At 44.5% G+C, this 27,823-nt stretch overlaps 1 long non-coding RNA gene across 1 annotated transcript in view; it reads right to left on the bottom strand.

The window, feature by feature from the left end:
- LOC146340093 (uncharacterized) overlaps window positions 1-16,389 on the bottom strand; it is a 29,421-nt gene extending 13,032 nt beyond the window's left edge. The window contains exons 1-4 of the long non-coding RNA XR_014784575.1: window positions 16,266-16,389; window positions 12,822-12,912; window positions 6,995-7,135; window positions 4,446-4,537 (exon numbers count right to left, since the gene is read on the bottom strand). This is a non-coding gene — a long non-coding RNA (uncharacterized LOC146340093). The remainder of the gene's footprint in view (window positions 1-4,445; window positions 4,538-6,994; window positions 7,136-12,821; window positions 12,913-16,265) is intronic.
- Between the last annotated feature and the right edge of the window lie 11,434 nt (window positions 16,390-27,823).

The raw sequence follows: 27,823 nt of genomic DNA, 5'->3' as shown, positions 1-27,823 counted from the left end.
TCAAAAAAATAATGTTTAATGTGGGATTATGATTAAGGAGAGCATGTTAAAGATATTTCATGACATATATATGACCACGACCATATGTAGGTGGGCCGTTATTCTGACTCCGGTCATTTTCTGGAACTAGCTTGGCTCTCTCCAAATGCAGGACAGGGCAAGAAGACATGTCATAACTTTACTGGGGGTGTGCAAAACATCCCAGAGAAATTCTGCTAATCTTAGCAAAAGCCTTTGGTCATCTTCCAAAATTCCTTCAAAGTTTCACTTGAGGATAAACCCCAATATCCAGTTTTACTTGTGGAATAGTTTTCTGGGGCAACTTTATTCATGACATTTTGTAAACATGGATAATAATTACATATTAGAAACAGGGATTTCCCCATCCATGCTGTGAAGACTGTTCACATATTACTTTAATGCACATACATATATTGAGAAGCTGTTGTCAATCACAGCCAGTGTGCCCTCTTTATGAGCCTTGGGAAGTTTACCTGGCAGCTGGCAGCTAGAATGGCCATTTATGAATTGCCAAAAAACAGGACAAAAGAGGATAGCAACTTCCATAAAATTTGCATGTGCTGATTTATATGTGTATATATGCAAATTTAGAAATAGTTACAATACTTTAAATAGAAACACAGTACATATCACCATAGTTTGGAAGACTGGGGCCAGGTGATTTCTATGCCTGGCTGTGCAGCCTGCTGTCCAGGTGCTATGGGTGGGCAGCAGGTCTTATTGTTCTTTATCTTTGAACCAGAATGGGACCAGACTGCCCTTCAAATAGAGGATGGTTCTCTGGTATCCCTTCAAACAGAGGACTGCCCTGAATAAAAGGAGGCACATGGACACCCTATCGGCTCCAGTGAGCAGCAGTGGGGCTCCCATTAATAACAGGTGGCCTGGAGGTGCAAACTGCATGCCCAAAAATGCCTCAGAATGTCCCCAAGTAACATCCCTCTCAGGTATTGTGGTAATTTTAAATGGCAGCTCCAAGCTGCCACGTTATTTATCAGTGTGTGTGTGGGGGGGGGGGGAGACAGGTGTCAGTAGTGAGCCTTACAGATTTCTGAGGGTATCTTTTTTTAAAACAATACTTTTTATTCTATTTTTTATCTTTATAAATGAAATAAACAGTACCAACAACCTAGCCATTATCTACAGTTTCCAAAAATACAGTATTCTTAGGAGGACACAGCAATAACGAAAAAGAAAAAAAATGAAGAAGGAAAAGGAAGAAGAAAGCAAGCAAGAAAAAGGAAATATATAAAAAAGTTACTTAAAAGGATTAAATTTAAACTGCATTACACACAAACTTCAAGTATCCTTCTACTTAAAAGTTATACCTATAACATTGCCAATATTACAATTCAGTACAGCATAGATAATCAACCTTACATTTCAATATCATATCTTCAGTCTTATAGCAAGGAAGCAGGCCTACAATTCATTTTCAATAACCATATATTGCCCTTCAGTTAACATATAATAGTAAAGCTTAACAATTTAACCAGCCAAAAATATTACTAATCAAAGTCTCATATTAATGATAGTAATAACAATAAAAAAGGAAGGAATTAAAAAGGATAAGTAATAATAATTTTATGCTATCTATATTATTCATTTGTCTTGTTTTAAGAAAAACCTCTATGATCTTCACACATCATGCTAAGCATGTTTTCCTACATCCATACACCTTTGTTTCACAAATGCTACATGTGAAGTGGTCCCTAGCTACAACTTTTTATCTTCAGGTTTCCCTGCACTTCATCTCTGCCTGAACTATAGAGGCTCCAAACCTTTATATGGATTGTAACCTGTGGCCCTGCAGATGTTATCTGCTGTTCAGATAAACTTGTACAGAGTACAATGTTTTTTTTAGCCTATGCAACCTACATACTGTGTCATGTATTTTCCTTAATAACGTCAGTAAAGCAAGCAGATTTAGGTTTGTTTTCATTTTTGCAACTGCCACAACAACAACAGCCAAGTAGACCTCTCTGGCTGCCACCACCTGTAAAATGGTGACAAAAGAAAAGACTATGTTCCATCAATGGTATGCCTCCCTCATGAACCCTGCAAATCTGTTTGCTTCTGGCTTGAATACCCCCATGTTTTGGGAAGCCTAGCTTTGCCCACATTTTTAAGCCAAAGTTCTCTTCAGGGAAGAACTGGCTTACCTTTACATTGGAGCCACATTTCCCACACCAGGGATATGAACTGAGTTGAAGCCCAAAGCCCAAGCAGAATTGGTCCTGTTCTGTTGTTTCCTGAAGTGAAGTGGGCTTCCCCAAAGGCAACGGAAATGAATCCACACCAGAATGAGGCTTTGTTAGTGACTCATGTTGCAGAGATGCAGATACTTGATTTTTGAGCTTGGTTTCTCAAAATAACGTTATTATGCACAGGGGGAAGGGGAAGAAACAGAATGTGGTCCAGTGACTTATAGGTCCACCTTCTAATCATAGGGCATGTTTTACTGGGGGTTCCAATCATGGTGGTTTGGGGAAGAGCAAGGATAGGACTGTGAGACAGACATTCTTCTAATGACACTGGGCACTATGAAAGAAGCCTCAAACTGGATTTCAATCATCATACTCCATAGCTCCTGCACCTATCCTTCTGAAACATTGCAGGTTTCTTGCCTGGAGACAATTCTGGGGACACTCTAGGTAGGTATGTATGGATTTTGTAAAATCTGTTCCATCTGTGTTGCATGGTTTGTCAGGTGCCTTTCGTTCCATCATCTGCTCATTGATGGAATCACATTCTTCCAATTTCCCAAATTTGCACAAATTTGCACTTGTGCAATCCCTCCATTCTCAAATCGCCCCCCCCCCCAATGCATAGATGCACATTTTTGTGCCTTAGCCTATGGAGGACAAGTTAATTTTTGGCTGTTTTTTGTTGTATGTATTATTCTACCATTAAATTTGTGTAAAATTCTGAAAAGTTAAAACAAACCCCAACAGTCTGCAAGTCTGCAGAATCCATGTGACTTGGGAAAAGCTGGTCCACTGCAAAATCCATGGGTCAAATGAATAGAAATCAGAACATATTTGATTCCATTGAGGATTTCTCCAATGTGTGCCTAACTCCTGGACGTGTACCACTTTCACAAAAATTACCTCCAAAAACAGGGGCAGGTGGGAAGGAAAAGCAAATCCCCTCCCCACTTTTTTTTCCCCCAAAGCACTGCATCAGAGTCCAAGTCAATGCCTGGGGTCAGTGCACACCTTTCGCCCATAATTGTTCCAAGAGAATAATGAGCTACAAAATGTAAGTGAAGAGGATTTACAGAAGAACATAATCATAACCCATTTGAAAGGACCAAAGAACCATCTATTTTCAACTGCGGCCAGCTTCCCACTTCTAGAAAACTTACAAACAATGGGTATCACCTAATCAGATATACACCACTGCATAGGATTCCTCTAACATACAAATGATTTGGTCCATATTTGGAAATATACCCTTCATGTAAAGTGTCACGGCTAATTGCCATTCACAGCTCTATCCCAGATGAATGTGGATAATACTTAAAATAAAATCATATTTGGCATTTTTACTGGAGAGATTATGAAAAATTCTTAAAGTGTTTTAAAAAAAATGCTGGCAAAACTGTGGGTCACACTGGTTGCCTCAGAACTGAAGGGGAAACAGAATCTATTCAATCCCCACTTGGCAGACCAAGCTGACCTCAAGAACGCCACTTGGCAATTTTCTACAGTCTTTTCATTTGGTCTCCTCAGTGAATGTACTGAAATGGTGACCCGCTAGAACTCCTTATCGCAAGAGAATATTTAAAAGTCAAGGAACTGCAGCTGTGATTACTGGAATTACTGACATTTGAGGGATTGTTTTTACTCAGATTTTTATATTCTTTATAGGGTTTCCTCCATTTCATTTAGATGCTGGTGAACACCTGTACAAATTCTTCAGCTTATCTTTTGTCTGATTCATTGGTGTAACAGTGTCAATCTCACATACAGCACATGCAAATCAACTGTGCTTTTCAGGCCAATCTAAAAGAAAATAGACAGATGAGAATCTCAGGAGGTGGTGAGCAGAACTCACTTTTTACAGTACATTTTTTTAAATCCTTTTTATGAACACATATAAGAAAAAAACAATGGAGTGGAAGAAAATTCTTAAACACAGGGGACATCAAGCATATCATACTGGATAGTCTGCAATATTAAAGATATATTTTATTTACTATGATGCTTTCTTATACAATGTAACCTCTATGCTTCAGAACAAGGATAGCCAGGTAGCAGCACATGGGTGAAATCTGTCCCCCAAAAAACCATGTTCTGTGGTGATAATGTTATTACCCCCACTTGTGTGTGTGTGTGTGTGTGTGTGAGAGTGAGAGAGAGAGAAGACAGACAGACAGACAGACAGACAGACAGACAGACAGGAAGGGAGGGTTTCCATACCTTACATCTCTCTTTGGGTGTTTTTTTTTAAAAAATGCCTGGGCCATGTGGAGATGTGTTCCATAACAATTAACTGCTAGGTGGTACTGGGTCTGTGAAGAAGGAGAGAAAGTTCACAAGGAGGATCAGATTTAGTTTCAAAGTATGTTTGGAGAAGCAAGTGTCCTCTTTCCTAATTTCCATCTGGAGAAAGACAGCTTCTTAGCCAGCTGACAGTGAAAAACCTCACCATCCAAAAACAAAGATGGCTCTCTGGGTAAATGCATACAACATTAGGGGCGTTGCAGGCACCCATTTTGGTCCATAGATGTGATGGACCACTGGCACCTGTGCCCACTGACCTGTGCCCGCCAAGGTCTGCCCTGCTCTATGTGCCCATTTGACTTATATGCAAAAAGTGCTGTGAATCACCCAAAGACTCTAGTTTATAGAGCTATTTTTCATATAACTCTGTGGGCAAGTGTTGCCAATCGCCATTTTTTTTTAAACATGCCAATCGGCACAGAGACGAACAGGCCCGGGTAAGTTGTGGGCTGCTCATCAGAGGGGGCGCTCAACTGCAGCCTGGAGAGCCAGCGAGCAGAGGGAAAGCTCAGGGGTGCCCGGAGAACCTCAACTGGGATGTGTTCTCACATCCCTATATAACATTAAAAACTAAACATAATCAAAACAACCATGCCTCCCCAGATTCTTGGAGCTCGCCTAGTGCCAAAACCTTGCAAATACATATAGTCCAATTTCACAACAACCTATTTTCATTGGGTTGGTTCCAGACTTGGTCATACTTGGAGCAAACCCATTGAAATAAATGGGAATTCACACTTAAGTTAACCATGAGTTACTGAAATCCCATTGATTTCTTTGGTGCTGCTCTAAGTAAGACCAAACCTGCATCCAACCCATTGCTTCAGCCATGCAGCTGCCCTTCAGTGCAACCATTGCTTGGGATTTCTTTTGTGTGTTCAGGATTGCATCCAGTGTTAGCCCTACTTAGAGTAGACCCCCCTGAAATAAGTGGTTAAATTAAGTTAAACTAACATTGGATACAACTCCCAGTGTTCAGAAATTGACACCTCCCCTATGTCTACCATCTGCCCCCTGGGGTGATCAAATGGCACATTAATCTGTAATTGTCAGATTTGTTACTGCAATGCATTTTGTTACTGTGAAATCAATGGGGATACTCAGCTGTAAGTGATGGCATACTGTAGTCTGAAGAAGTTCTTAAAATCTCACCAGCTCACACAGCAAAAAAAAAAAAAAAAGTATGATAATCACTTCTCTGGAATCAGCATTCAAAAGTTTTATAGCTTCTGACAGGAATAATCTACATTCAGGCAGAAGTTACTAAAATGGGTCAAGCATATGATTGCCTGGCATACATCAATCATTGCTGAAACACAAAGTATGAATTTATCACTTGATAACTAGCTAAATGTACCATTTCCTCTCTGCACATTATGCCAACTGTATAAGCTCATTCATTTCCTTATCAGAGCCTGTGTGAAAAAAAACCCCAAAATGTCTGGAAGGTAGTCTAGCTAAATTATAACACAATGAAGATCTATAAAAATATTGGGTTGAGAACTTTCAGAATGTACGTTGTGCCACTGGTTGCTGAGGGGAAAAATGGGACAGGATCAAGTGGGTGGGAGGCTTTGAAAGATAAAACACAATGGGGCAGCCTTGGATCCGAAAATAAGTTAAGAAAGGGAAGTTCAAAGAAGGAAAGTCTCCCTCACCTCCTGAAAAGCCTCTCCCGAGGACCAGGGAGACATCTAGAACAATGGTGGGGAAAACAGCTGGAGGTAATCACACAAAATCCAGGAGAGGTCCATCTGACCTGGGATGATTCTTCCTTGCCATAATAGCTCCCATACCCCACCCCATATTGTTCAGGGGGCCCCCTCTGAGCTGATCCTCTAGGGAGGCTCTAGGGGGCACAGCTGACTGCAGGATGAAGCAAGGGACAGAAGAGGTTCTTTCCATAAGTGTCCTTAAGTTAACTTATCTCAGGATCCAAGCCAATGTATTCTGAAACTAGGATCCTATGTGCCCATTCCATATTACAGTAGCCTTCCCCAAGCTAATGCCCTCCAGATCTTTTGGATGTCAAGTCCCACAAGTTCCAGCCAGCATGGCCAAAGGCCAGAAATGCTGAGAGATGTAGTCCAAACAATCAGGAAGGTGCCAGGTTGCAGAAAGGTATATGACAGCAATAGTGTAGGAACCAGTAGAGGCTGTTGGCTCTAGTTTTGGTGGGGCTGAAAATCCATTCTGGGTTTTAGTCAGAGTCAGTCAGAACTCTAATGAAACTATTCAACATGCTGAACCTATTTTGGGGTAGGGTTCAGCGCCTTGGATAGCTCCTTTAGAATTCTGTCTGGTTCTGACTAAAACCCTGAATGGATTCAAAGCCCCACCAAAATGAGAGCCACCAACCTCCAATGGTAGGAACTGATTTTCCATGGCTTAATCCCACAGACTGCCCTAACATTTAAAGACCCAGCAGAAGATTTGCAAGGCCAATCATGTGGCTCCTTTCTTACCTGATCATTGCCTGGCCAGGATTGGGAGCTGTGGTGGCTAAGGATGTCTGGATTGTGTGAAATCCATCCCATGTGTGTTTCATGGATTGTGCAATGTCATTTGTTCTGGTGTCCATTCACAGATGGATTCTTTTTTCTTTTCTTTTTTTGCATTATGTGGGAAAATACGCAAATAATTCTGTAAGAGGGTTTGCAACAAGTTATGTAATTCACGTTAGTATGTAACATTTTGCATATTGTCCCCCATTTCATTCAACCTTTCCTTGTGTATATTTTCTAGGATGGCATATGTCTCAGCAGAAATCTGTGTATTTCCCTATGACTAAATTTGCATAAATTTCAGGAAAGTAAACCACAAAAAAATCTGAAAGTCTACGGACACTGCACGGCCTGACGAGGCCATTTCACAACAGATTCCACAGGTTGGATTCTTATCTGAACTCATTTTAGTCCATCTTGAATTTCTCCAACATCTGTAGTGGCGGCACAGGATGGGAGGCAAGCAAACTGGTAGGGATGTGCGAACTCACCCCTGTCCAGGTTCTCCGGATGCCTGCCCAGCCCCTGCCCGTTCACTGATCCACGAACCACACTTGAGCTCCTCCCACACTTGGCGAGCAGCCTGCACTCACCCCAGCAGCCTCATCAAGCTCCACGGTCACCATTTTTTTCCGAAAAATAAAATGTCGATGGCAAAAATGTGCATGGGATGTATGCACAAAAATGCACATTTGTGAATGCGCATATTCTCATGTGTGAAATGCACATTTTTGTGAAGCTGCATATTTGTGCGTGTGCAAAAATGTGTATTTTTTTAAAATGGGCATTTTCGCGTGTGTGTAAATATGCGAATCTTTGTGATCACCATTTTATTTCTCAAAAAATGGTGACTGCGAAGCTTGAGGAGGCCACCATGGTGAGTGCAGGCCATTCATCGAGCACAGGCAAGGGGTGAGCAGGGGCAGGGGCTTGGCGAGTGGGGCTCGGGGGTGCAGGCAGGGGCAGTTCCACTGGATTCCCAGACTGAATCAGGCTCCAGCACCATCCCTACAAACCACCCTCCTCGGTCCTAACTATTGCCACCAAGTGACTCACTTCATTCCCAGGCTGCCTCTACTAAACAGCCCTTTTTCTTAAGCTTAACTACCAGTCCAGCTGGTCCTGGGGAGTGTGCATGGCACTTAGACTTGGGATGAATAACAAGGCCAGAGTTATTCCCAAACAAATTTTAGTTTGATTTAAAGATCTAGGAAGGCAACACATTAAACAGTTATTAAGAAACAATTGTGTGTTCTAATTTTAGAACAGTTTGAACAGTTAACCATATGAGCAAATATAAGTAAACAGAATTTAATGCACCCAGCTAATCCTATCCTGCACTGTTTCCCTAACTCAACTGATACTGATGAATGAAACAGCTTCCAGAGCTCTCAGTCCCGGTTCTCCAGCCTAGCAACTTTCTGCAATAGTACTCTGGATTAGGGATGGTGTGGGTGCCCGATTCCATTCGGGAATCCAGTGGAACTGCCCCTGCCTGCACCCCTGAACCTTGCTCACCACACTCCTGCCTCTGCTCCCCCCCTGCCTGTGCTCGGCGTGCAGCCCGCGCTCACCCTGGAAGCCTCATCAAGTCTCGTGGTCGCCATTTTTTTGAGAAATAAAATGGTGATCGCAAAAATACACATATTTGCATGTGTGCAAAAATGCACACTTTGCGAATGCACCTATTTGTGTATGCAGAAAATCTGCATTTTTTGCAAAAATGTGCATTTTCGCTCATACACAAATATGTGCATTTTGCCATCGTCATTGTATTTGTCAGAAAATGGTGACTGCAGAAGTCGATGAGGCCACCGGGGTGAGTGTGGGCTGCTCGCTGAGTGAGGCAGGGGCTTGGGCATAGTCCAAGGACCAGTGAGCAGGGGCTGGGGCTGGGCAGGTGCTCGGAGAACCCGGACTGGTGTGGGTTCACACATCCCTACTCTGGATTCCTCAGATTATGTCTTCATCCAGTTCCATATCTGAATATGGCCCTTATCTTTCTTGACTCTTCTTATGTAACAACGCTGTTCCCAGCTTTTCTTATATACATTATTTTCACTTGCCCTCTCAACCTTTTGCCGAATCAAAGGAAAGTAGAGACCTCGTTAGGTTTCTATTTCTTCTTATTTTTCAGGTTCCTAGACTGCTCAATTTTGTGCCCCCTGCCCCCGCCCCAATGGTCAGAACAGCCTCAGAAACAAATAGTAACCATTTTACAACCCCTGCCCTCAACCAACACAAAATTGCAGAAAGTTGCCTTCACAGGAGTAATAGACAGAAAGGCCCCACATGTGCCCATGTGATGTTGACCTGTGGAAATGTTAGAGCAGTACTGTGGGATTATCATTAAACCACAGAAAAATAGCCCCACACCACTGCTGTAATATATCAGGAGAAACATAAATGTATTTAACTGCAATGTCTTCTATATTTAAACTATTTATATACTGTCCTTCATCAAGATTCCAGTGCAGTTTACAAAAATTAAAAATCAAATAACCCCCCCCCCTGCAAATTATCTTGCTTTTTCAGGCCCAGGAAGAGTGGAGAAGGAACAGCACCATTCTCAGTCCCTGCAGTCTCTCCTAAGTGCCACCAGAGCAGGGATGGACAAATATGTTATCCACATTTGATTTTTTTTTTAAGCTCAAATTCTTTCCATCCCAAATTTGAAGAAATTTGTGAATTTTGGTAAATTCTTATTAAAACAAAAACAAAACAAAATTCTCACCCATCAGAACTAGCCAAATTCAATAGGTACAGTGAACTCCCAGCATGGAAAGGAACAGGTTGTATCTGCCTGCCATAGAGATGGCCTGTCTGGTGAAATCTGCAGGATGGGACGACAGGGAGGTGAAGATCGCCTCTGCTGCTCTCCTGTCCTGCATCAAATGATTGGATGCCTCCCAGTTCAGGGGCTTCCGATCGCAGATGTCATTTACAATAGCAGAGCCACACTGATCTGAAATACATGTGTGACATGTATTTCACATGTCTTTTGTGTGACATGTACTGCACTCAATGAGAGATAGATAAATCACATGCACCATTTTGAAAATCTTAGAGCATAATATCTATAGAACAGTTCCACTACTGTAGAAAATGGCATCATTCCAGAATACGATAGCAATTATAAATGGTAAACCTTCTTTATTGTGACAAATATTTTGTTGGCAGGGAAGAGAAGATTGTCAACAGTTAATAAGTCCAGCATATCACCATAGCAGGATTGGTTTAGAGATCTCATAGGTGATTTGTGAGGAACTTTAATCACATAAAATTACAGACACTATTCAGAAACAAATTGAATCACTGTACAATAATGTAGCAGGCAAGGACAAGGTAGACACTACATGACAGATGTGGAGGTTACTCCAAAGCTGCCAATACAACAGTCTTCAGAATCTGCCAAAGAGGCAGATGCTGTTGATAGAAAAGAATGTTCCCTAAGTATTTTGTCACCTGGGTCTAGTGTAAAGACCAAAATATCCATAAATCCTTATTCCTCATGGAATCTTGTTCAATAAAGTATCAAGGGACCTTCCATGAAGAAGAAGGAAAAAAGATCTCTCAGTGCTGAAAATTTGCTGAAAATTTAGCTTCCCATTGGATAAGTATGTTCCATACATATTCATATCTACCCAAGCTTGTAAGCTTGAGGTCTGGAAAGATGCATTTTCATAAAAAGAATAGCATTTGAACACAAGATTTTTTTAAACAGTTCTGTAATATGGTTCATATTACAGGTTTTGGGGTGATATAATTAGCTTCTGTCTTAATATTTCATATCAGAACAACTTTTTTCGAAATAGAAAAAAAAATCATCTCCCATTTTCCTATGTACCCGCTTTAGTCCATTTGCTCATTTATTTATTTTTGTTAAGGCAGCTAATATGTATTGCAACATTACTGCTTATACAGAGAAAATGAAAAACAAACAAACATGAAATGAAACAAATCAGGTTTGCCTAGGGAAGGATGGATAAGTCTATTCCAAGTCCATGCCAGTTTTGCATGTGTTCAATCATAAGTCCATTTCCTCTGCTATTATTATTTTTGTTGTTATTTCTTTTTAAGAAACAGAACACTGCACAAACATTTTCTTTTAAACTGCACACATTTCTTTCTTAAATACACATTTTTGCACACACTTATTTTGAGCAAAGAACTGCATCACAACGTTTGGAGAAGCGTGAAACCTGAAGAGTAACTGTGTTCCTATCCACATACTCATCTGGGAAGTACGAATTTGGATCACTAAGTACGATCACTTAAAAATGACAACTGAGTGACCAGTTGTTCCACTCCACCCCCGGCGTGCATCCCTGCTTCACCTAATAGTTCCATAAATACTTCCAAAAATTGTACATTTTATTTTATTTTTTGCAACCACCCAGAGAAGTGTTGCAGTTCTGATAAAGTTTGCACAGGAGTGGAATGGGCATAGGCTTCCAGGGGTTGTTGGATAGAGCTATATAGGGAGGCAGGCTTGCAAGGGAGCTGAGTTCACTGAGCACGAGGAGACCAGTTACAAGGCCTCTCAGCCCCAGTGACAAAGTCTCAGCACACAAGTGAATTAAGTACCTGTGTGAGGAGAAGCAGCAGTTGGGGCAGATTAGCTAGAGCTATACAAGGAAGCAGGCTTGCATGGTATGGAGAAAGTGGATAGTGTATAAAGAGATTTTTTTCTCCCTTTTTCATAGATGGATGGATGGATGGATGGATGGATAGACAGACAGACAGACAGACTTATAGATATACACAACTACAACCTGGGGTCACCCCATGAAGCAGATTGGTGGGAGCTTCAGGACAGATAAAAGGAAGTACTTCTTCACACAGTACATAGTTCAACTATGGAATTCACTACCTGAAGATGTAGTGATGGCTACCACTTTGGATGGCTTTAAAAGGGGACTGGACAAATTCGTGGAGGAGAAGGCTATCAATGGCTATTAGTCCTGATGGGTATATGCTGCCTCCAGTATCAGAGGCAGTATGTCTATGTACACCAGTTGCTGGAGAATATGAGCTGGATGGTGCTATTGCACTCATGTCTGACTTGTGGATTCCCACAGGCAGCTGCTTGGCCACCGTGTGAATAGATTGCTGAACAAGATGGACCCTTGGCCTGATCCAGCATGGCTCTTTTTATGTTCTAAAGACATAGCTGCTAGGCACACTTTTAAAGTAATGTGTCTTTTGGTCCTAATATTAGATGATTAGCCACAAGCATGGCTTAGATATTGCTGATGCATCCACATGACCTAATGTAATGTGAAAACCTGCCAGAGGTTAGGCAAGATGGGGGGACTATGGAAGCACCAAAATGAGAGGTCTGTGTGTGTGGGGGGGGGAGACAGACGGACATGCAGAGACAGAGAGATCCTTTTGGCTGCATGAATGTCTGCGGTGATATTGTAAACATTTGCATGAACAAAAACAGTATATTATTATTATTATTTGCCTCCTCAATTGCATTGCAGCACTACCTGATTATAGGCATCATGACCCCACAGTGATTTGTGGAGATTACAGCCAACAGTATGAACCGTAGGGAGTTCTGAGGTAAAAACTGAAAGAAGAAAATGAGTACAGGGTAAATGACTGTTGAGTCTGATCCATTTTTTGTGTGGATAGTTTGTGAAAAAAAATCGTTACGAAAGAAATCTACACAGATTTAAATTACAAAGACAGAGTTAGCTTTTACCTGAGTAGTAAATTAACAAATCAGTCTTCGTTCTATGTTATGGAAACATAAACAACAACAACAAAAGACACATACTTAAGTTTTTCTGTACTCAGATGAATGCTAAATGGTTTTGTACTCCTCTTCCTAATGACCTTCTGGTGATGGCTTCTTTCTTTGTGCACGCCTGTGAAAGGTAATTCTAATTAGACTTGCTGCAGAACTGTTTGGCATATGTCTCCGAAAATTCTTTACCCCCTGCCCTCCTCCATACTTAATGCTTCCTAATTAACTCTGAAAAGGAAACTGAAACAAATGGGCTTGCATATCGCTATTTACCCAAGCATACTAGAAGTTGCTAGCAAATATCCTGAAAAGTGGCATTCAATGAACTGAATCATTCGTAAAGGCACAACACAACTTGTTCAAGGCCTTGCTGTACAGAGTTTTATAGATTCAGACATTAAATTTGCCACCCTGCCAGCCATACCCTGTTTTGGGATACTCCATTCCACCCCCCATCTTTTTATGCATCTCCCCACCCCGCCCCAAAGAGTCGCTTAGCATTCTGTGAGCACTAAGCACGCTCAACTCTATTGGACTGTTGTTTGTTTATTTGCCTTTTTAGGGGCTTTCCCCCTGTTTTTTCTACTTCTGCCAATCTTGGGGTTCCTCTGAGCATGCTGATACTGCCTTCCTATGTCTTGGTAGTCCTATCCTGGCTACATAGCTAATATCATAACTCAGCACCCAAGTTCACTATTATTAGAATATTGCTAAAATTTTACTCAGTTGTATAAGATTTCTGCTTTTCTTAAATATATTTTAAAACACTGTTAGACATGTTTCCTAGGCAGGCTCAGCAATTGCAACCAAATAATTCCTTATAGGTGATTCTGCTGAGGACCCTGGAATCTATCTCTATGGGTCAAAGCACATGTTACATTAAATCTGTGTCTAGCAGCCATGTGTTTTGTTTTGTTTTTAATTTTTACTCTAGAGTAGGTGCAGGGGGACTGATCTGGATCAGGACTCTAGCATAGCAGGTAAGGGGGCTTTTGAGATCTGGATCAGGCCCCTGCACCTACTCTAGAGTAAAAATGATAAAGGACATCACCACTAAAGTCAGATTTGAGGCAATGTTTTTGGCCTTATGATAATTCTGTTGCCTTGCTACATCTTGCAGCTGCTTCGTTTTTACATACAACATGGAAAAATAAATGTCCCATTTATTTGTAGGCCACATCAACTGCCCCTCCTCTCCCCTACCAAGGGATTTCTTCTGGCAGTCACTACTCTGGTAAAAATAATAAAACAGGAAGTGTGTTGGGTGGCACATATTTGAATGAATATACACAATCACACCATTTTCCTGTGAAATCTTTCCTTTGAAAGTGCCCCAGTGTGGTCCAATCAATATTTAACCAGAAAACAATAAAAAGCTAACATGGTTAGGTATTGATCTGACCACAGGGAGGAAAACTGAGAAGAGTGTCACCACAGGAAAATGACAGGGAAGAGCCAGCCCATGGTGACTTTTCCTGTAGGAAAAAAAAGATCTTGCAAATTCATTCACCCTGTACCATGTGCATGCCAAAAGTCCATGTACAGTGTGGCATACCTATGCCTGCATTACAAGTAGGCTTAGGTGTATTTTCCCATGTCTTTTAAAATGTTGTTTGTTACTAGGGTTGGCATGGGAGTCCAATGCACTCCCCCGTCTAGCCTCCCGGAACCCGCTCACCGAGCCCTGGGGCGCTGATGGACCCAGCTGCCAAGTGCCCTGCTGGATCTTGGCAAGCCACAGCAGCCCAGCGCTCCCACCCTGTCCTCTATGGGAGGAGGCCAGGGCAAGAGCTCTGTGGGCTGGCCATGCCAGGACCCATCCTGCTTCTACCGGCTGTCAAGCCTTCCTTAACAGCCAGAGTGGGGAAGAAGGGCCTTGGTTGCACTCCGCGCTCTAGCCATGGCCTCCTACAGAGGAAGCCAGGGCTAGAGCACTGGGGAGTGTTCCGTGCCAAGGACTCAGCAGTGAAGCCCTTGTGCACATAAAGCACTGCTTGGCATGGAGAGAAGGGGTGGCTCAGCAGGCGAGCAGGGAGGGTTGCCGAGTGGGTCTGGGCCACGCAAGCTGCAGGGGCAGCTCACTGAGCTCCCACATACCCTGGACAGAGATGGGTCCTTCCATCTCTATTTCTTACAGCAGTAACAGCATGGGTTGGATCCAGATTTAGTCATACTTAGAGTAGACCTACTGAAATCATAACTAACTTCATAACTAACAAGTCCCATTGTTTTTAATAGGTCTGCTCGGACTATGGCTAAATCTGGATCCAACTGTATAATTTAGGGAATATTCCCAAACACTGTATGAGGCTTCCCAGTCTACACTTCACACTTACTCTAAAGCAGCCTTCCTCAACCTGGTGTCTTCCAGATGTTTTAGACTACAATTCCCAGGATCCTGACTATTATCCATGCTGGCTGGGGCTGATGTGAGTTGAATCTCAAAATATCTGGTAGGCACCAGGTTGGGGAAGTCTGCACTAAACATTCATACTCAATAGGTATTGAGTTGGGAAGGATATTGCATGGTATAAATAAACTGTTTCTCCATTACATGAGTAAATACTGAACAGGCATCATTGTGTTCATTATTATTATATCTGAAATTAGTAGATTGTTTTTTTCTAGAATGATGCTGTGCTCCTCCTCTTTGCAGCTCCCCCCTCCCCATTTTATCACAAGTGTTTACATGCAGTGTTTTGAAGGTCCATTTTTAAGGGTTGCTATGGGGGATTTTCTTTCTGGCGCTGCCACCACCTATAGGGAAACTGCTCCTTCACTGGGCAATTCCACTTAAGGGGTTTCTTATTTTTAGCAAATGCTTATATTTCTAGGCCTAAAGAATCTCTCTGCCACTATAGCACATAGTTCCACAAGCTGGCTCTTATCAGCCGCCACCAATTCTCTTAGAACACTTCAAAACTTTCTAGTAGCTTGGTAGAGCTACTTTCTAAGCCAAGCTACTTAGGCATGAGATGGGCACCAACAGTAGAGACAGGATATGCTATTAAGCAAGTTAATTTATTAAAGGGATATTTGTACATAAGGGAATTCTAATATTTACTTTTGGGTTTTCGAAAGAATGGTTCCCAACAATTCTTAAGGATGGGCTCAAGATACACTGTTGCACCATTAAAATACAAGCCTTTTAATGGCTTCTTCTTCTTCTTCTACCTTAGGCCAAATTTCTTAAAGCTCCACCCCAGTCAATTACACTTAGAACCAGGTCCAGCTCTTGGATGCAGCCTTCCTCTGACTCCCAAGGCTCCTCCTGTTTTATTTCTGGCTGCTTGGACCATTTATTGGTGTTTAATGCCTGCTTGTGTAACCTTTTTCTGGCAAGATCATAGGGCAGCCTCCTGGCATGACACAGCCACCTGCTCCCTACTCCTGATCTTCATCAACCAAATATGGCTTTCCCACAGAGAAGGAATAGCTTAATATTCAGGCCTTATCTATTCACTTTCTCCTCACCTTTCTCCTACTGCTTCTAAAACACCACACACCAACTAGCAGACCTTCTTACTCTCTAACTATCGCAGGCTTTCCCAGTCCCTAACTTCCCACTCTTTAACTGTCAACTGTCAACTCCTTAACTGTTATTTCCCAACTGCACTTTCCCACCTAGCTAGAATCCTCAGCCAATCAAAATTGGCTGATCTAGGCCTCATCTAGAAATAGTGATTGACTCTCTTCCCCGCTTCAGAACATCACTAAGCAACTACTACACAGGCCTTTGACCATAACAAAACAAGGCCTCAGGCCTACTCAGATATATAGCCTCTCAGAGGCCCCACAAAGTAAACATTACAGGCCAACAACAGTTACAGAAGGGCATTTCTTCACAGTTGCCCTTCTGTCATTTGGTATATTTATATCCTCTGTGTTCTGATGGGCTGCATCTGTGGGATATGATCCATCTATCTAATGAAGTTCCCAGTTGAGATGTTAGCACTGTTGCCTCCAATCCACACAGAAGCAGCAGCCCCTGCACACAGAACATATAAAATGGATTGAAGGCTGCCATTTTATGCATACTAAGGAATAAGTCCTGTTTAACTCAGTGGGACTACTACTTAGTAAGGATGCACAATGAATTGCACATTTTTATGGTGTCCCTGCCTTTAAGGCAAATAGAACATCAGCCTGGAAATATTTGGGATATTGGCAAATAAGATATTCCATTTCTCTTAAAAATGGTACCCTAGGGCATCAGCAGGGATCAATGAGGGAAAGAATGGAATGGTAGCAGCAAGTGAGCACTCAAGGTAAGAAAATAAGAAGAGCTTTGCTAGATCAAATCAAAGGCCACTATCTATTCCAGCATATAGTTTCCCACAGTGGCCTGCCAGCCTTGTTTCCCAGCAGAATCACTGAGAATGCAGCCACATGTCCATTTCTAGTTGTGGCAGCTGTGGCGGGGGAAGGGTGTAGCCCCTAGAGGGTTCTGGGGGGTCCAATGTGACCCCCAAGCCTCCGCAGTTGCTGACCCCTGTTCTAGAGTTTGGGGGGGCAGTCATAATTCCCCAGGTTGGTGGGTTTGTAGGCAGTATGAAGGGTGGCTGAGTTCAAAATAAAAAAGCCATCTGCTGTTGAATTGTACTAAACCAAAGCTGAGTCCCATTTAGCCCTTAAAAGAGAATCCTCTCAAGACTCATTACAAGTGCTGAGAGTTGAAAGTAGTCAGTGGGTGACTACTGTCATTGTCACTTAACTATATCTTTTTAGCTGTGGTTCGCAGTGACAAAATATTATTTTCATCCCCCTGCCTATACATTTATTATCCACTTTGGAATCAGCTTCAAGCTAAGCTAAGTTTCAACTAAACCTTGAAGTAAAAAAGCCAATTTAGATATTCTGGTAATTCAGTATAGCTAATTAACTCAGTTCTGCTTTTCAAATCAGTTTGTTTGAACTTAATGCTTATGTTTAGTAAGCAGGAAGATGAAGAGATAAGTAGGTCAATGTATTTCTGACTGTTCTTTATTTCCGTTAATATCCGTGCTGAATAGAGTAAGGCCTGATTACAATTACATACTTTTATTCCATTTGGGCTGTAATTGACTGATCCAAGCAATCTGTACTTTGATCATGTCTGCTAAGTAATTGACAATCACAAGCCATCTCCTGATAAAACATTAAATCATTCAGCTCCTCTTTCTGTAATGTTAGAAATGGTTTTAAAATACAACAATTCTTTGTGCTGGAAAGATCTTAGCAATGGCCATGATCCAGGTATTATGTGAGCTCTTTGAACCCAATCACAGAAGGAGTTTCAGCTCCTACAAGAGGGGGAAGTGTCCTAAATTCCAAGCTACATGCCAACATATGTCAGAAGATAGAGTAGGCAGGCTGATTGGCTCCTGGTTTCAGTAATTCAGGGGTGCAGGACCTTCTGCCCTCCAGGGTTCCCAATTTGGTCCTCCAGGGTTCCACAGATAGCCATACCCTCTTCCCCCCAGCCACTGATTGTTTGGTGTTTTCCTGGCTTTTGTGCAGTTTTTTTCACCATTCTAAAAGGTTGAAATGCCTCTCCCATGGCTTCGTTCCTGGCAGTATGAGTTTAAAGATAAAATCTGCTGGGATATATGGGTTTTGGCCCTGCCCTTTTGCCCTGCTCACCAGTGGAATGCAGCTCTCAGGTTGAAAGTAGTTCTGCATAGGGATGTACGAAACTAACTTACCTTTGCTTCATCCCTCCCCACGGAATCTTCGACGGGGCGGGAGGTGATTTGGTCCTCCCCCACAGAATCCTCGACGGCTGGCTCTGCTCCGCGGCCAGGACATGGAGCAGCCAGCCAGGGCCGTCTGCAGCCAGATTTCTAGCCGCGGACGGCCTGGTGCGGACGCAAATGGTGGCCGCCGTAGCAGCCGCCATTTGCATCCACGTAGCCTATCACGGCTAACCTGAAAAAAAACACAACAACACACAGCATACGCAAATGGCGACGGCTACGGCGGCTGCCATTTGCGTTCCCTATTTTTATATTTACCCTGTATTTCCCTATTACCTATTACCCTATATTTACCTATTTACGTAGGCTATAATGGCGAAAAATAAAGGAACGCAAATAGCGTCCACTACACTATTTGCATTCCCCTTTTTTTTCGCTGTTTTATCTTACGTAAATATTTACGTAAGAGAAATCGGCAGAAAATAGGGAATGCAAATGGCGGCTGCCATAGCCGCCGCCATTTGTGTATGCTAAGTGTTTTTTTTTTTCAGGTTAGCCGTGATAGGCTATGTAACTTCTTACGTAGCCTATCACAGTCCAAGGACGGCAATGGCAGTGGCAGCAGCCCTGCCATGGCTGGCCAGGAGACCAGCCATTGCCGCCGCCAGAGCCGCCACCAAATCCATCCCAGGTAAGTGCCATCCCAGGGGGATTCTGCGGGGGGGGATGGGGGGGCAGGAGGCCATTCTAAAGAATCCGGCCTCACTGGAATCCATGGCGGAATTCTCCGCCATCCCTAGTTCTGCACCCCTGCAGTAATTAGTGATGTCACCAGCATACTGAGTAACCCCTGGACAACTCATCCACACTAAATTGTACTTATAGAACAAATATATCGGAGAGAGCAATCCTATTGGGATAGGAGGCTGCCTCCGAACTTGGAGGTGACTGTCTATCCAATGCAGGGTGGGCAGAGTGTGGAGCGGATCTGCACTCCAGCTGCTCTGCACTCGCAGCTTAATTGCTGATTTCAGCTGTCTAGCTGTGGGACTTCAGAGCGGCGGGGGGAAGCTAGACGATGCATAGGCAGCATCGTGCTGGCACTTCCACACTCCCCACCTCTCTCTGCCCCTGGAAACACCCCCTTTTGCCCTTCTCTCTGTGCTGCTCTTCTGAGCGTGGTGCCCAGGGATGATCTGTGGTGCCTACAAGGCAGTGAGGGAGAGAGTGGGAGGCAGTTTTCTGGGTGCCAGCCACCGAGCATGGGCTCCAAGGTCAGTTCCCAGAAACCAAACAATCCTATGGCCATCTAGTCACTGTCTAGCAGCCATAGGATTGCACCCTTAATCATTATTAAGGGAAGGCACAGTCCAGCCTTGCTATATCTAGGCTTGGAAGTATTCTTCTATGTAATCCCAGCATCATTCATACTTCACTGGGAAGGGCTTTTCAAGCCAGGGGAAAGGTGCTGCTGTATCCATCACTAAATGAGGCACGGGGGTGTCAAATACTTATCAGGATGTATCCTGGGTAGTGCTGGACTATAATTTCTCAGAAGACCTTTTTTTCTGGAAAAAAAAACCTGTCTCTTTTTCTTTTCTTTATCTTGATTTAACCCTCTCCCCCAGATAAAGAAGGCTTGTTGTTGTTCAGTTGTTCAGTCATGTCCGACTCTTCATGACCCCATGGACCATAGCACGCCAGGCCTTCCTGTCCTGCGCTCTCTCCCGGAGCGTGCTCATATCCATATTCATTGATGCTATCTAGCCATCTCATCCTCTGCCGTCCCCTTCTCCTTTTGCCTTCAGTCTTTCCCAGCATCAGGGTCTTTTCCAGAGAGTTTTCTCTTCGCATTAGGTGGCCAAAATATTTGAGCTTCAGCTTCAGTATCTGTCCTTCCAATGAGCACTCAAAACTACTATTTTGTTGTTGTTTTGAAATAATAGTTCTGAGAGATTATGTATCACAAGAACAGAGTCCAAACTAGGGGTGGACGAAAGTGACTTACCTGTCCTCGAAGCTTGTTCACGGTGGGGGGGAAGCGCGTCGCTGCTCCCCCCGCGAAGTTCAGGCCAGGGGGGGCTTCCCGCCTCGCCCGGCCGAAATTCAGGCTGGGGGGGAGGCTTCCCGCCTCGCCCAGCCGCGAACTCGAAAGTTTAAAAAAAAACAAAAACGCCCCCGTGATAGGCTACGTGACGATTAACGTAGCCTATCACGGCTAGATCTGCAAAGTCAGCCGTGATAGGCTATGCCAATTGTCACGTAGCCTATCACGGGTGACTTAAAAAAAAAAAAAAGCGCGTACGCTAATGGCGGCCCCCATAGGGAGCCGACATTCGCGTTCCTTATTTGGTTACTGTAGTCCACGTAGATCTTTACGTAGACTACGGCGAAAATAAGGGCAACGCAAATAGTGTTGCCCTTATTTTCGCCGTAGTCTACGTAAATGTTTATGTAGACTACAGCAACCAAATAAGGAACAGGAATGGCGCCTCCCTATGGGGGCCGCCATTATTCGTACGCGCTTTTTTTTTTTTTAAGTCACCCGTGATAGGCTACGTGACAATTGACGTAGCCTATCATGGCTGACTTTGCAGATCTAGCCATGATAGGCTACGTTAATCGTCACGTAGCCTATCACGGGGGCATTTTTTTTTTCTTTTATTGCAATGGCGGCAGCGGCAGCCGGTCGAAAGATCGGCTGCCGCCCCCGCCCAGGACGAACACCCGCCGAACCGCCGGCTGGACCCGCCACCGGGAGGGACATTCGCCAAAGGTAAATCCCATCCCGGGGGTGTGTGTGGGGGGCGGGGGATGCAGAGAATTTCTCCCCGAAACTTGTTCGGGGGGCCGAACACATTGGCGCTCGGCCCCCCAAAGTTTTGGGGAGAAATTCTCCGCCATCCCTAGTCCCAACTGATACGTTGGACATCTGAAGTCATGGCTGAATCCTAGGGCTAGTCACTTTGAGGCCTACTATAGCCTCTCTGCTGTGAATCAGGGCCTTCCTTGCCAACCCCCAATTTTCTGGATTGAGATCATAGGGGCCTTTGCAGTGTTGCACAATGAGAGCCATGCCCTTCACAGTGGGAAATGAGTTCTCCCAAATGTGCCACTTTCACATTTGGTAAGTAGCTAGGGATGTCAGATAAATCCTTTTGGGGGGACTCATTTGGACATTCGATGAGTTTTCCTAGGCTTGGCCCCCCAGATTTTGTTTGTTTCTGCTGTGGCATCTGACTCGATCGGCAGCAAGTCAGGCCAGTTCGTGCATTTTCTTGGAATTCTGTGCATTTTGGAGGCAGAGGCAGAGTGGGGGCAGGGGTTCTGCAAGTTGTTCATATTTCTGAGCAATTTGTGAAAATTACAGCCAAATTTGGAGAAATTACTCAACGTATGGCCAAATTTGTGTAATTTGCAAAAAAATTGGCTGTGATTTACACAGATTGTGGAACCTCCCCCTGCCCCCCCCCAAAAGCTGTGCATAATAGTTCCCAGAGTTTGGGGGAAAGCCCTCAGCTCGGTCTTACAGACACAAATCGAATCATACGCATCACAGACATCAGCAATGGACATCTATGATCCCAATAAGTAGCCCAGGTCACAAGTTGTCCAAATATGACTTGGATGTTTCTGTAAGGCCACAGTAAGATCTGGACCCTGTGACAATGTTGTCAGTTTCATCACCAGGCCTCACTGCTGACATGCCCCTGCCAAGCCCATTCATTGGGATTGGCCTCAGGCACAGAATGTCCAAATGAGTCCTATCTGAAATGTGTTTTGTTGTTACTGTTGTTTACTTGTTTGTTTATTTTTTACTGGTCTCAAAGAATCTAGCCGCCATCATCATCATCATCATCATCATCATCATCATCATCTACTTTTATTAAGAACTCAGTTAAGAATTCAATGGCATGTCTAGCCATAATCAAGGTAACGAGGACCACGAGAACAACTAAAGCATTCCTAGGTATGTCAGCTTACAGCACAGGAGCGTAATTTGTGGCCCTCCAGACATTGTTGCATGGCACCTCCCAGTACCCCTCACCATTGGCTACGCTGGCTAGTGCTGATGGAAGCTACAGTCCAACAACATCTGGCATGCCACATGTTGCCCATCCCTGGCTTGCACCAATGAGATTTTCCCTTCCACAGCTGACAATAAAAGCATGCAACACATGTCGTTCACCAATTTGCAGACAGTGTTTCAATAAAGCAGCGCCCTCTTCCCCTGCCATGTTTTGGGAGCTATGTCATGCTTGAAGCAACACATGAAGCACCAGGGGAGAATCAGTGAGGCTTAAGGTCATCAAGGTTTCCCAAGTTCTACCTCAAAGCCTGACCTGACTCATTTCCATCCCTAAATGCAAGGGGAGTTTTTGCTGTTGGAACAGGAAAAGTGCACATTTAGGTGCAAATTTTTAAAAGGATGCACTTTCTCTTCATTGACTAAAATGGAGGGAGGAGTAGGAGTAGGAGATGCGGCACCCCCCCACTGCTAGCCATCTCCTGCTCATGAGGAGACAGCTAGTCAGTGGTGGGGGTGTGCGCCACACCTTCTCCTCCTCCTGCCTGTCATATGGTGTCATAGCCATATCATATGGCTGTCATATGGCTGTCATAGCCACCACCATTTGCATCCCTGTATTGAGCCGTGATAGGCTACGTAAATATTTACATAGCCTATCATGGCAGGGGGAAAAACCCCAGGGTACACAAATGGCGGTAGCCGCCACCATTTGCATACGCTGGGGTTCCCCCCCCCCCGCCGTGATAGGCTACGTCAATACTTACGTAGCCTATCACGGCCTCCGCAGGGATGCAAATGGCATCCCTGCATTAGCCGTGATAGGCTACGTAAGTATTTACATAGCCTAGCACAGCGGGGGGGGGTAACCCCAGCATACGCAAATGGTGGCGGCTACCATTCGCAAAGCAGCGCGGACGGGAGCAGGTAAGTGCTCTGTTTCGCACGCCTTTCGTGGGTTGGGAGGTGGGGGCTTCATTCCGCGACAGATTTCGGGGGGCCGAATGCACTGGCATTCAGCCTCACCGAGATCCGTCATGGAATTCTCTGACATCCCTATCCATAGCAGTACAAATTAGATAGGCACTGACCCTTCTGGGTAAGTTTAAGCCTACTGAAAACTTATTTGTACCAACACGATTTTCCAGAACAGTGATGTTGTCTTTTTCTTTGCTGTCATGCTATTGTTTGATATACTATTTTATTATGGTTTTATATTTCATTTTTTGTTACACCACTTAGTAATCTCTTTTTAATGTATGTAATTCATAAATATTAGTAAATAAGTAAATAACTAAGCAAGCTTGGATAGCGTTAGCAATGTTTCTAAAAGTGCTACTTCAGTAGCCGTGGTCTAATTTATTTCCAGTAATGTACTGCCATGTAATGAATTTTAACATGCACACTCTCTATATTATTCTTAGCAGAGAAGCTTACAAATTCATGCATTTGATCTGTCTGAGTATGGCATTAGAGATGGCAGCAACTGTCTACAGAATGATTATGCTGAGAGCACATCTACAATATTAGGGGTGGGGGGAATGCTTTGGTGGTTGGGTTAACTTTGGAATTTCAAATCCAGTTCAGTCTCAAAGCAGGGCCTAGGCACCAATTAAGCACAAGCCCACTCAGAGGATTGTCTCACTTTGTTGTTGCTAAATCCCAAAGATCTACGTGTCAGAATCAGAAATTTCTTACAGAGTATAGCAGTAGGGAGCCAATGAGCTAATCAGCTTTGTCTCACCACTAGCTGTGACTATCGTCTGTGCGAATTAAAATGGAAGCATTTAAAAGAATCTTGCTAGCTAAAGAGGCATAACCCAAGTCGCGTAAAGAGCAATTTGGAATCAGAGAATGGATGAAGATGCAAAGATGTCATGGAAACATTTGTAACCTAAATCTTTGTTTTCCACTTCTTTGAACTACTCTTTGATTAGCCTTTCTTCGCCTCCATCTGTTTGATGGGCTGCCTACTTAGTTTGCTATAGGTTCAATGGTTTCTTTCCGTATCTGGGCAAATTTTGTCAGTGCCAAGGGTGGTATAAGGGTGCCAAGGGTGTTCAAGCAGAGAAGCACTGAATCTGTTTTCTTTGGAATATAGTATGTGCTTTGTCCACGGACACAATGAAAACTAGTGTGTGGATAGGGTTTAGTCAGCATTAGAATATAATTGTTATTGCCACAATGGGTATATTGCAGCTGGAAGAGGTCATTTGTGTTGCTCCATCATTGCCAATGCAAAGAACCTGGTATCTTTTATATCCCCTCTCCCAGTAAATCATATGCTTCTGCTGTCACTCTGGAATGTTGCAGGCCTAAATCTAATTCACAGGATCTTGAAGCCATAAGCTCAAATTATTATTAAATATAATATGAGTGTTAAATATAATTTTACCCCATGTTCCCTTACATTAAAGATGGCTTACTGTCAGAAACCATTGGATTTATTTGCACCTGCCCTGTGTGGCAAATCACTAATTGCAGCTTCCCAAATGAAGAACCTTCCGGCACTGGCTGTCTCCACCTTAAGTTGTCCACTGGAATTTCCTAGGAAGGAAAGAGTATAAAGGGTGACATGTGTTTAAACATAGCATTGCTTGAGCAACAAGGTCTTCTTGGACTGTTGGCTTTCTCCTTGATGCTGCCTCCTGGATTGTCTTTCAGTCCTGACTGGCTCTTCAGGCCTGGCTTTTGGTTTCTCATTGTGTGTCCCAGAGTTCCAGGTTCTTGGTTCCTGGCTCACCTCGCATGGCTGCCCATAGCCCATCTCAGACAGTTTTCTCAAGCCAACAAATGAGACTTGAGTGGGAATAAGATGGATGCTGCACTAGGGAACTTCACAGACCTAACCCCCATGCATAGAATCATATAATAGTATGGTTGGAAGGGGCCTATAAGGCCATTGAGTCCAACTCCCTGCTCAATGCAGGAATCTAAGCCAAAGCAACCCTGACAGATGGCTGTCCAGCTTCATCTTGAATGCCTCCAATGTGGGAGAGCCCACCACCTCCCTAGGTCATTGGTTCCATTGTCGTATTGCTCTAACAGTCAGGAGGTTTTTCCTGACGTTCAGCTGGAATCTGGCTTCCCGTAACTTGAGCCCATGATTCCATTTCCTGCACTCTGGGATGATCGAGATGAGATCCTCGCTGGTGAGCATTGAGGAGCATGGTGTATGTGCCTAGGGGTGTATGAACCCCACTCACCCGTCTGGTCTGGGTAGGGATGTACAAAAGTCACTTACCTTTCGCAGATTATGTTTATGGTGGGGGGGAGGCGTTCTGTCCCTCCCCCCGGAATCCTCCACAGCCGGCTGTGATCCGCAGCAGCTCTGTGGTGCAGCCGGCCAGGCCCAGCCAGGCGAGAGTCGTCTGCAGCTGGATTTCCGGCCGCGGAGGGCTCTGGAGAAAAAAAAAATGCGTACGCAAATGGCGGCGGCTATGGCCGCCGCCATTTGTGTTCCTTAGTTTGGGCCGCCTTAGTCTACGTAAATATTTACATAGACTAAGACAGCGAAAATAAGGGGAACGCAAATAGCGTAGCTGATGCGATTTGCATTCCCCTTATTTCGCCGTCTTAGTCTATGTAAATATTTATGTAGACTAAGGCGGCCCAAACTAAGGAACGCAAATAGCGTGCCCTTATTTTTGCCATAGTTTACGTAAATCTTTATGTAGACTAGAGGTGCCAAAATAAGGAACGCAAATGGCGGCGTCCATGGGCCGCCGCCATTTGCGTATGCGCTTTTTTTTTCCCAAAGTCACCCGTGATAGGCTATGTGACGATTTACGTAGCCTATTACAGCTGACTTTGGAAATCTAGCCGTGATAGGCTACGTAAATCGTTACGTAGCCTATCACGGGTGTTTGGGTTTTTTTTACTTTAGTTTTTTTTTTTTTTGCAATGGCGGCGGCGGCAGCCGGTCGGGAGACCGGCTGCCACCCCCGGCCGTGCCGAACCGCTGCCGAACCGCCGCCGGGACCCGCCGCCCAGAGGGACATTCGCTGAAGGTAAGTCCCATCCCGGGGGGTGCGGGGGCTGGCGGAGAATTTCCCAACCAACTTCAGGGGGCCGAATGCGTCGGCGCTCTGCCTCCTGAAGATTCGGGGAGAAATTCTCCGCCATCCCTAAGGCTATGTAAGTTTTTACGTTGCCTAAAATGTCTGGGGGGGGGGAAGGCGTACGCAAATGGCGGTTGCCGTAGCTGCAGCCATTTGCGTACGCCTCTTCTTCTTTTTTTTACCCAGACATTTTAGGCTACATAAAAACTTATGTAGCCTATCACATCTGTGTAAAAAACCCCCTGCAAATGGTGGCGGTGGCAGCCGGTTGGAAGACCAGCCACCGCAGCCGCTGCCGGAGCTGCCACCGGAGCCGCCGCCGCCTGGAAGATCTGCCCCAGGTAAGTCTCGTCCTGGGGGGGATCCGTGGGGGGGAGGGGGGCAGGCCGTTCCACCACAGATTTCGGGGGGCCGAATCCACTGGCATTAGACCTCACCGTGATCTGTGGAGGAATTCTCTGCCATCCCTAGGTCTGGGGCATCCGCTGGGGGGGAGGCAATCCATCCTTCCCCCCGGAATCCTTCCTGGCTGGCTCCGCTCCATGGTGAGTCCGCAGAGGCCTCGGCCTGGCCCGTCAGCAGCCAGACTTCTGGCCAGTTCCACACAAATGGTGTCGGGCCTAGCGGACGCCATTTGCGTCCCTGCCCTTGGCCGTCATAGGCTACGTAAATATTTACGTAGCCTATCATGGCAAAGAGCAGGGATGCAAATGGCGTAGCAGATGTCATTTGTGTCCCTGCCCTATGTAAATATTTATGTAGCCTATCACGGCCAAGGGAAGGGATGCAAATGGCGTCCGCTACGCTGGATGCCATTTGCATCCACAGCCCGGCAGTGGATGGCTGTGGACAGCAGCGGATGGACTGGGACAGCTGGCGCCAGGTAGGTCCGCCCCTACCGGACTTCGCGGGGTGGTGGGGGGGGGAGCAGCCCGTTCCACCACGGACTCCAGGGGCCGGATTCTAAAGAATCTGGACTCAGTGGAGTCCATGGCAGATTTCTCTGCCATCACTAATTGGGCCAAATTCCTGCAATAGCAGCACTCAGTTGGAGAGCACAGATGGCCAAACCTCTATGTTGCATTGCCGAGAGAGCAGGAAGAGTGTTTGTGATTTCTCTCTAGGCCAGGAATAGGCAACCTTGTGCCCTCCAGATGTTTCAGACTGCAACTCCCATCAACCCCATCTAGCATGGCCAATGGCCAGGGATTATGCGAGTTGCAATCCAAGACTGTAGTCTGGAGGCAACCAGGTTGCTTGCCCTTACTC

Source organism: Heloderma suspectum, chromosome 7 (assembly GCF_057233095.1).
Source record: "Heloderma suspectum isolate Gila_16-S chromosome 7, 16-S_ref, whole genome shotgun sequence".
NCBI classification, from domain to species: domain Eukaryota; kingdom Metazoa; phylum Chordata; class Lepidosauria; order Squamata; family Helodermatidae; genus Heloderma; species Heloderma suspectum.
Note: the sequence above shows the minus strand (reverse complement) of the source record. Positions and strands in the feature narration are given on the sequence as shown.